The 10,429-nt window shown below is 35.1% G+C and overlaps 1 pseudogene; it reads left to right on the plus strand.

Annotated features, from left to right (window-relative positions):
- The first annotated feature begins 740 nt into the window (after nt 1–740).
- Nucleotides 741–5,712, plus strand: LOC115957593 (annotated as a pseudogene).
- The last annotated feature ends 4,717 nt before the right edge of the window (nt 5,713–10,429 follow it).

Genomic DNA, 10,429 nt, shown 5'->3' on the forward strand with positions numbered 1-10,429 from the left:
CCCATTTCTTGTTTTCAATGTGAAATAATGTGCATCTCTTTGTTATTGACGAGAATATCTTGCTTTTTCTTCTTTACCCAAATTGAATAAACTTTCTTGGACCAATCTTACAAGCGGAAGATCACTACAAACTCCTTCAATATAAAAGTCAGAATTGAAGTATCGGTATGAAACAATTATGTGAGACAATGAATGACCTATGGATGAAATGACATTCCATGTGTCCCTACATTGAGGTAATTAGAAAACTTTATTTGTAGTTGGGAGACAATCTAGAAATTCTAAATTCTAGCCTCGTGAGAAATTTTTATATGCTACCAACATTAAAAAAAAAAAAGGAAAATGCTAAGCGATGTCCTTAGGACAATGGTTAATAATCTATTTAAAGAAAATTTTTATGAAAAAAGAAAAAAAAATTAATATTTTGATAGTTTTTTCTATTTTCCATAAAAGTAATATCAAAACTTTTCTAAAATGGATTGTTAACCATTGCCTTAAGGGCACTTGTTAACATAATCAATAGCAGAATTTTTTGAAAAAAATATTATAGTAGAAAATAATATATCTTTATGTGCTCCTGATTTCTATGTTCAAATTTATTCTCTCTTTTTTTTGTTCTCATTTATATTCACATTTATCACGCCCCTGTCCAGACTAGTTTTCTTATACACTCCACACTTGTTTATATATGATATACTGGTTGCCCGAGTCCATATCTTGTTATAGCTTTCATGAAGTCCATGGCTTCGCCTATTTTGTATCTTATACTCTCTTTAGCCTTTTCTTTCCCACTTTCATCTTCAACACTAGATGCCATGAGTAAAGGCACATCCCTTTCCATAGAGAAACCAAAAGTTTTGATATCACCAAATGGTGTTTTCTCTGCTGGTTTTTACTCTGTGGGTGATAATGCTTTTTGCTTTGCCATTTGGTTTAGCAACTCACGCACCGTAGTTTGGATGGCAAACCGTGACCAACATGTAAATGGAAAGCACTCAAAGCTCTCCCTCCAAAAAAATGGCAATATACTTTTAACTGATGCTGGAAAGTTTACTATTTGGGCCACAAACACTATCTCACTCTCCTCAGTACAATTATCTCTCTACAACTCTGGTAATCTTGTTTTACGTAATTTGGAAGGTGTTATTTTGTGGGAAAGTTTTGACTTCCCTACAGATACCCTTCTTCCTCAACAACCACTCACTAGAAACACAAAGCTTGTCTCCTCAAAAGGCCACACCAACTATTCCTCTGGTTTCTATGAGCTTTTCTATGATAACGATAACCTTCTTCGCCTTCTTTTCAATGGTCCTGATGTTTCCAGTATTTACTGGCCTGACCCATGGGTTGTAAGTTGGGAGGCAGGAAGAACCTCGCATAACAGTAGTAGAATTGCTGTCCTAAATTCCTTGGGGAACTTTAGTTCATCCGATGATTTTAATTTTATGTCAAATGACTATGGAGCAATGCTTCATAGAAGATTGACACTTGGTTACGATGGAAATATTCAATTGTATAGTTGGGAAGAGGAGAGGCAAACTTGGATTGTTTCATGGCAAGCCATTCAAAAACCTTGCACAATTCATGGTGCTTGTGGGGTAAACAGTTTGTGTAGTTATGTTATTGGTTCTAGTAGGAAATGTTCTTGTCTTCCGGGATACAAGATGAAAAATAGTACTGATTGGAGTTATGGGTGTGAACCAGAATTTGATATCTCTTGCAACAAAAATGAGTCTGACTTTTTGCTGCTATCCCACGTTGAATTCTACGAGTATGATTTTGGGTTCTTTCCCAATTACACGTTTGATCAATGTTCGAATGTATGCTTGCAAGCATGCGATTGCAGAGCATTCCAATACACCTTTCGCGGGGATACTGGCTCTTGGAATTGTTACCCTAAAACATTATTGTTGAATGGATATCATTCTTCAGATTTCATAGGAGACATCTATTTGAGACTGCCAAAAAGCAATACGATTCATACGTCAATCATGTAGAAAAATTCAGTTTAGTTTGCTCAAATGAAGGTATGATAGAGTCGGCTAGAAAGTATGTAAAAAGCCGTGTAAATGGGACAGTGAAATTCATGCTCTGGTTTGCCTGTGGAGTGGGAGGACTTGAAGTTATATGTATCTTTGTGGTGTGGTGTCTTTTGATCAGAACCTGAAAAAGTTCAGCTGCAGACAAGCAAGGCTATGTTATTGCTGCCACGGGATTCAAAAAATTTACCTATACTGAGCTAAAAAAGGCTACAAAGGGTTTTATTGAAGAGATTGGAAGAGGTGCATGGGGAGTTGGACACAAAGGAGTATTGTCTGATAAGCAAGTTGCAGCAATCAAGCGTCTCAATGAAGCCAACCAAGGAGAAAGTGAATTTTTAGCCGAAGTAAGCATCATTGGAAGGATTAACCATATGAACTAAATAGAGATGTGGGGTTATCGTGTTGACAGAAAGCATAGGATTCTGGTGTATGAGTACATGGAGCATGGTTCTTTAACAGAAAACCTCTCGGCCGGCACCGCCTCAGCTGTCATAGCTAGAGACTCTGATGGTAAGGTTATGAAGGTTTGGGTTAAATTGCTTGAAAAGTGCTCTCCTTTCCAAGCTGAAGCTACTGCACTCTTATGGGCGGTTCAGATTGCTGCTAGCAAGCAATGGAGCTAAGTCATTTTTTAGGGTGACTCTAAAGTTTGTTTTGAGCCCTTAATTTCTAGAGACCTCCCACCTGATTGGTCCATAAGTAACATCATTTGTAATATTATTAGTATCTCTAATTCTTGTCTTCATTTTAGTTTTCGTTGGGTTAAGCGGGTATGCAACTTTGTGGCTCATACAGCAGCAAAGCTTGCTATACGCTCCAACATGTCTTTTTATTTCAATAATTATAATCTGCCTGCAGATCTTGTCTCTGCTTGTAAGGTAGACTATCCTCTTGTTTCCCTTGTTTAATATTAATAGAATATTAAAAAAAAAAAAAAAAAAACCTATCATTCTGGATTCTACGAGCTTTTCTTCGACAATGATAAAGTTCTCCGCCTTCTCTATAATGGTCCTGAGATTTCCAGTATCTATTGGCCTGACCCATGGCTTGCAAGCTGGGAGGAACTCATATAACAATAGTAGAATTGCTGTCCTTAATTCCTTGGGGAACTTTAGTTCATCTGATGGTTTTAATTTTATGTCAAGCGGTTGCCCACGCGCGTCGGTGTCGCGTCTGAATTTTTTTTTTTTTTCCTCGGATTCATGCCGGCTCAGCTCAATTTGCGCCGAACCGGACTGATTCGGCCAGAATCGGATCATATTGGCCATATCGGGTCGTATCGGCCGGCGATCGAAATGGCCGATACAACTGAAACAGGCCGAAATCGGCCTTGAATCTAGTCGGAAAAGCCGAAATTCTCACCTCAGTGGCATAGTAATGTGTTTCTTGCCTTCTTCTTTCTTTGTTTTGTGAATCAAGGCATAGTAATGTGTTTTTTATGAATATTTTAATAGTAAAAATATATAGAAAATATAAAAAAAAAAAATATTTTTAATAATTTTTTAATCACCGAGTCCTGCCGCACCCGCATCCTATTTTTTCAAAAATTGCCGAGTCCCGCATCCGCACCCGAGTTCCGAAACACACCCGTGCTTCATAGATGTCAAGTGACTATGGAGCAGTGCTTCATAGAAGATTGACAATTGATTACGATGATAATATTCAATTGTACAGTTGGGAAGAAGAGAGGCAAACTTGGGTTGTCTCTTGGCAAGCCATTCAGACACGTTGCAATATTCATTGTGCTTGTGGGGCCAACAGTTTGCGCAGTTATGCTGTTAGTTCTGGCAGGAAATGTTCTTGTCTTCCAGGGTACAAAATGAAAAATCGTACTGATTGGGCTTATGGGTGTGAACCCGAATTTGATCTCTCTTGTGACAAAAATGAGTTTGGCTTTATGTTGCTATCCCATGTTGAATTTTACGGTTATGATTATGGGTTTCATCCCAATTACACACCTTTGATCAATGTTGGGATTTATGTTTGCAATTACGCGATTGCAAAGCATTCCAATACTCCTTTAAGAAGGATACTGGTTTTTCAACTTGTTACCTTAAGACACTATTGTTGAATGGGTATCAATTGCCGAGTTTCTCTGGAGACCTTTTCTTGAAAGTGCCACAAAACAATATCTTGTCCTACGCCAAACCTATAGAAGAATTCAATTTAAACTGCTCGAATAAGGTACAATGATTATGCCTTTTATTGTATTTATTTGTATTTGATAGAAGAAATTATCTTATGCATCCCTTCCAAAACACATCATCATGGATGGTGGAAGTAGAAGAGCTATTTAGGGTCTGTAATTTTTAGGAACATACTTTATGTTGCATCTGTACATTTAATATAATCATTTAAACTTTTGTAACAATAGATTACTGATTCAGAATTTCACAGTTTGTAGATAGAACAAATGTGGAACGCTATGAAAATGGGACAATAAAATTTATGCTTTGGTTTGCCAGTGGAGTGGCTGGACTCGAAGTCATATGTATCTTTGTGGTGTGGTGTCTCTTGAACGAAACCCGAAAAATATCAGGTGCAGACAAGCAAGGCTATGCACTTTGTGCCAACAGATTCAAAAATTTTACCCTTGCTGAACTAAAAAAGGCCACTAAGAGTTTTACTGAGGAAATTGGAAGAGCTGTAGGGGGAATTTTCTACAAAGGGGTACTAAATGACAATCGAGTTGCTATAATCAAGTGTCTCAATGAAGCCAACCAAGAAGAAGATGTGGTGTCTCTTGAACGAAACCCGAAAAATATCAGGTGCAGACAAGCAAGGCTATGCACTTTGTGCCAACAGATTCAAAAATTTTACCCATGCTGAACTAAAAAAGGCCACTAAGAGTTTTACTGAGGAAATTGGAAGAGCTGTAGGGGGAATTTTCTACAAAGGGGTACTAAATGACAATCGAGTTGCTATAATCAAGTGTCTCAATGAAGCCAACCAAGAAGAAGAAGAATTTCTAGCTGAAGTAAGCATCGTTGGAAGGATTAACTACATGAACTTAATAGAGATGTGGGGGTATTGTGCAAAAGGAAAGCACAGACTTTTGGTCTTCGAGTACATGGAGCATGGTTCTTTAGCAGATAACCTCTCAGTCTCAGCCACTGCTCTTGACTGGGAGAAAATGTTCAAAATTGCGGTGGGCACTGCAAAAGGCCTAGCAACTAAATGAGGACTGCTTGGATTGGATTTTTCATTGCAATGTAAAGCCTCAAAACGTACTTCTAAACTCAAATTATCAACCAAAGATGGCAAATTTTGGCCTGTCAAAGTTACAAAACAGAAGTGCCCTTAAGAGTTCAAGCTTCTCAAGGATAAGAGGAACCCAAGGTTATATGACTTCATAGTGGGTTTGCAATCTCCCCATCACCTCGAAAGTTGATGTTTATAGTTATGGAATTGTTGTATTGAAAATGATAACCGGAAAGAGCCCATCAAGTAGTATCCATGCAATACATGATGGTGTGGAGGCAAAGCACAGGCTGCAAATACTTCCTCACTTGAAGAGATCATTGATCCAATGTTGGAAGGTAAATATGACATGGGCAAGATGGAAACTTTGGTTTGGGTTTCTCTACAATGCGTAAAAGAAGACAAAGATGAAAGACCTACCATGAGCCAAGTGGTTGAGATGCTTTTAAGCCATGAAAAGATTCAATGATGATGTTATACGTACAATGTGTGCCGTCAAGTGACATATCATATTTAGCATGCTAAATATGATATGTCAAGTCGCTACCTAATTTCTTTCCTAAAGCAAGCATAGTTGTGAACCAGTTATGAAACAATTTGATGTCTCTCTCCATGGCATTTTGGCTTTAGATTTCATTTTAAAGTCAATTAAGAATTTGCATTCCTTTTTCTTTTATTTTATTTTTTTTTTTTTTTCTTTTCTAAGAATTTAACTAGTACATCTTCCCTTTGAACTAGACATGTAGCAGCATAGTGCGTAGAGGGAGAGACCAAGATTAATGGGTGTTTACTGTTTAGTCCATCAAAATGACAAAATTCACTTAGTTCTTTGATATGGGGTAATACAAATAAGAGCAAAGTCCATAGACTCCATACCACAAGCTAACCTAAGTAATCGATATCAAAATAATCTCTCTTATTATTGGATCCTATAAGGTTGTAACCTTCATAGTATATATATAAATAAAAGCACGTTTTTTATATTTTGTATGTATGTGATAGAAAATGAATTGATTGGCACCAAACATATATACGAGTCTTATGAATAAATTACATTTTTTACTCTTAAAGTTTAGGGATGTTTTTATTTTAGTCCATCAACTTTGATTTTAATAAATGGTCATGACCGGTAAGTACCAAATAAAAAATGTCGTTTCTTTTAGAATATTTTAAATTGTCAATCAAGTTTTATGAAGTCTCTCTCTCTCTCTGTAAAAGTTTTATGAAGCGTTTTAATTAGTCTTAAAGTCGGTATTCTAAATTCTCTAAAGGATTTCGCTTATTTTCAAAGGGATTTTAGAGTAGTTCTTTATGTGAATTCAAATAAGGCATTGGATTAAGTTCCAGTGTGGTTACCATCTTTTGGGTAAAAAACCACGTTTGTGGTTCCAAAATATGATACGATGGATTTTGTAAAATTTACAAATTGTCCTTTTTGGGTCCAATAATGTAATTTTTCCACTTTTTTGCATTGTGCCAGATAAGTAGCAATGGCCAAAAAACTACGTTTTCAAAAATACTCAATTTCAAAAAGTTAAACCAAACTTGCCATAAAGTACTAGTTTTAAATAGATAAGTTCTATGAGAAAATTTTGAGACCACAACCCTTTGTACTACAACTTTGCCACAAGGCCCACAACTTTGATGTGGTAAATTATGAGTGATGGAAAAAAAGTGATAGATTCATGTGAATGTGACAAATGGCTAGTCATACTGTACCACATAGGATATTTTTGAGAAAGTGAGTGGTAAAAATTGTGGTCCTATAATAACTCAAGTTCTATTTCTTGTAACTATTCTACTATGTTCTGCCATTTGTGAATTTAGATTCAAAGTATATTTTTGGTCCTTCAAATTTAGGATTGTTTTCATTTATAGTCCATTACATTTCAAAATTTTGTATTGATCCTCCATGCTTAATTTTGTTTTCATATTGGCATTGCATCAATTTCCACTAGTAATCTAACTATCCATAGTATGGTTTTTAGCATACAACAATGAAATTCTTGCATTCCATAACATTTTAGAGTCAGTAGTTCATGAAATAGTTAAACATGAAGGCACTTAATGGTCAAATTATTATAAAAAATTGATGACAGAACCAAATTGAAAATGAAAACATACATAAAGAGCCAAAATGAAAATTATGAAATATAAAAAATCACAAAAATAATCCTCAACTTTCCAAAAGTGAAGTTTAGTATAATTCTTTACATTAAAAGAAAAATAGTGAGAGAATAAATTAGAGGAGAGAGAAAATGGGATCCGATGAACCGGTTCTTCAACAAATGGATCTTGAGTTTGAAAGAGAGAAAATCATTTAGAGGAGAGTAATTAATTGTAGGGAGAAAACCATTTAGAGTAACATACTAACATCGATCCATATCCCTCTTTATGTCTAAGTTGTTTTCATTATTGTCAATTTGTCTGCATTGGGACCTAGAAATGTAAAACATGTTTTTTGAGCCCAAAACTATTGTGAAAATAACACTCTAGGACTCAAATCAATAATAATAAATAAGCATGATTAAATAACAAGCACATACAAAGAACACAAGAATTTACATAGTTCAGCAAACTCCTTACCTCCACGGCGATAACGGAGAAATTTCACTATAAAAATAGGAAGATGCAATAATGCATAATAACACTCTCTAAAAAACCCAAATCCCAATTACACCCTAAATCTCTCTCACCCATAAGACAAGAAAGCTCTACTCTTCTTCTTATGCACTTGCTGCTAGGTTTTAGGAATTCTCAATTCACTTTTTAGTGTCACACAACAATACACACACACACACACACACACACACACACACACACACACACTAATCTATACTATTATTTAAGGAGTTTTCCCTATTTTGATTCCTCATTTTTTCTAGTTAAAAAATGCTCATACTCTCCTATATTTAAGTAGAGATGAAACTAAAGGACAACCCATTAAAAATACAACTCTAACTCCCACTAAAACATTGACTAAAAAATAGAGCCACTCTTTTGTTGATTTTTAAATTACATTATTCACTTATAAATTAGATTCTCAAAATAAAAATTATATAAATAAAATAAAAACGCAGGTTTTTTTTTATACAAAATAAACATGTAATATTTGTTCATTTTTTGAAGCTAGACTCATTACACTTTGGTTGTATTAGTAGTTCTAAATGCGTAATATTAATAATAAAAAAACATGTAAACCTCAAATTAAAATGAATGAAAAATGATGACAATTAAAAAATAAGCCACATCGCACAAAGCACGACTGATGTATGTGTGTTACAACATTAACCAAGTCGGCAAAAGAGCATTCCTTTTACAATTTGGATTCGGTCCAATAAGATGACCAAATTTGGGCTTGGCAATTCAAGCCACACGGGCCCAATGTCAACATCGATCCATATCCCTCTTTATATCTAAGTTATTTTTATTACTGTCAATATGTGCCTATTGGGACCTAGAAACGTAAAACACGTTTTTGAGCCCAAAAAGAAACAAAAAAACGTAAAACACGATTCAGTACTTTTCATTGAATAACAGTGCAAAGTCACGGCAGCAATAGCTTAGAACTTTCAAGTGAAATGATTAAATTAGAAAAAAATGTGGTAACTTTTTGACTTTCAGTCCCCTGACCACGGTAATGGTCACTGCCATGGGCTCCATCTTTCCTTTCGAGTTTCGACCAATTGCAGATGAAACATGGGACACATCTCTCAACTTATTTTCTTCCCCACTGCCACATTCAGAAATTTATGTATGAATGATCGTATGCGTTTGGATACGCGTTTCTCCGGCTGTCCATGAGACCTACCACTTTTTTGACCAGCAAAATAAACGGTGGACAGTGCTTTTTAGTGGGTTCCATGCATTGATCACGGGACCCATAAATCTCTTTTTTCAACAAAACTTTTATTAAAAATTGGTCTCATGATACTATTCACACATTTAAAAATTATTTTGCTATAGTGTTTTCAGTTTTCAGTTTTCAACAAAATAAGCGATATCCAAACGGACCCTAAACTATGAACATGGTCATTGGTGCCATTGTCATCAAGCCATGCTTATATATTGTCTTAGATGCGCATCTCTGCTGTATTTAAATATGAATGTCTTTTGGCCAACATTGAATTAGTCAAAGACCACTTTAAACTCTGTTGATGTAGGATAGATTATAGTGTTTAATTTTTGTTGTTTGTTAACTTTTAAAATTTTGATGTAATTTTTAGGATTTTTGTTTGTAGCTTACTATGTTTCTTCATTTTAGGTGTTTTTAATATTGTCTTAAATAAATTAGGATCTTGTTATGGTATGGTGTAATCTCTTTTAGAGTATTTAAACTTGTGAATCAAGTTTTATTAAACTTTTTAATTGATCTCAAGTCTAAAAACGATTATTCTTTAATCAAAATTCTCTTTTAAGAGTTTCTCTTTCTCTAGAATTTAACTAACACGTTATGAGTCGAAAGAAGCATTCCCAAAATCCCATTTGTTTCCCAATAATAGGACAAAAGCACAATTTAGGTCCTGAACATCCCTCCCCCCCACCCCTCCACCCCCCCCCCCAAAAAAAAAAAAAAATTGGCTTCCTTACACATCCCCTAAAATACAATTCTGCTATATATAGTGTTTCTTACGATTGGGAGACCACAATTCGATTCCTATGATTGTTCTAAAATAGGTCAAGATACAATGTTAAAGGTTATAAAAGATTTGAGTGTGTATTCCATATTACCAATTGATTTTGAGTGTAGAAGGTGGGCTATCCATCTTTTCTTAAGCTGTAGAATTGTCGTCTCTTTTTAAAAAAGTTTTTTGTACCTTAAGAGTAACACGGTTACCCTAAGGCATGTTCTTAAAAATTGATTAACTAAAAAAAAAAAAATAAAAAAAAAAAAAAACTTCTTATATACTAAAATAGAGTAAGTAAATATGAATGCTCCTATATATGTTTAAAGCGCGTTATATTTCTCTATGAACTTTGACCGTTGTGCTCCAGTCTACAGTCTACACTTTTTTTGAACCAGCAATAAACGCGTCCAGCTGCGTCATTGCCCCAAGCCGCAAGGATTCCAGTCTACACTCTGTATAAGAATTTTTTCACAAAATTTTTCAGTATGAATTGTCTACGTCAGCTTTAAATACTATAAAATAACTATGGTCTTGCCTTGCCCAAATCCATCACTAGTT

Source organism: Quercus lobata, chromosome 2, assembly GCF_001633185.2.
Source record: "Quercus lobata isolate SW786 chromosome 2, ValleyOak3.0 Primary Assembly, whole genome shotgun sequence".
Lineage (NCBI taxonomy): Eukaryota > Viridiplantae > Streptophyta > Magnoliopsida > Fagales > Fagaceae > Quercus > Quercus lobata.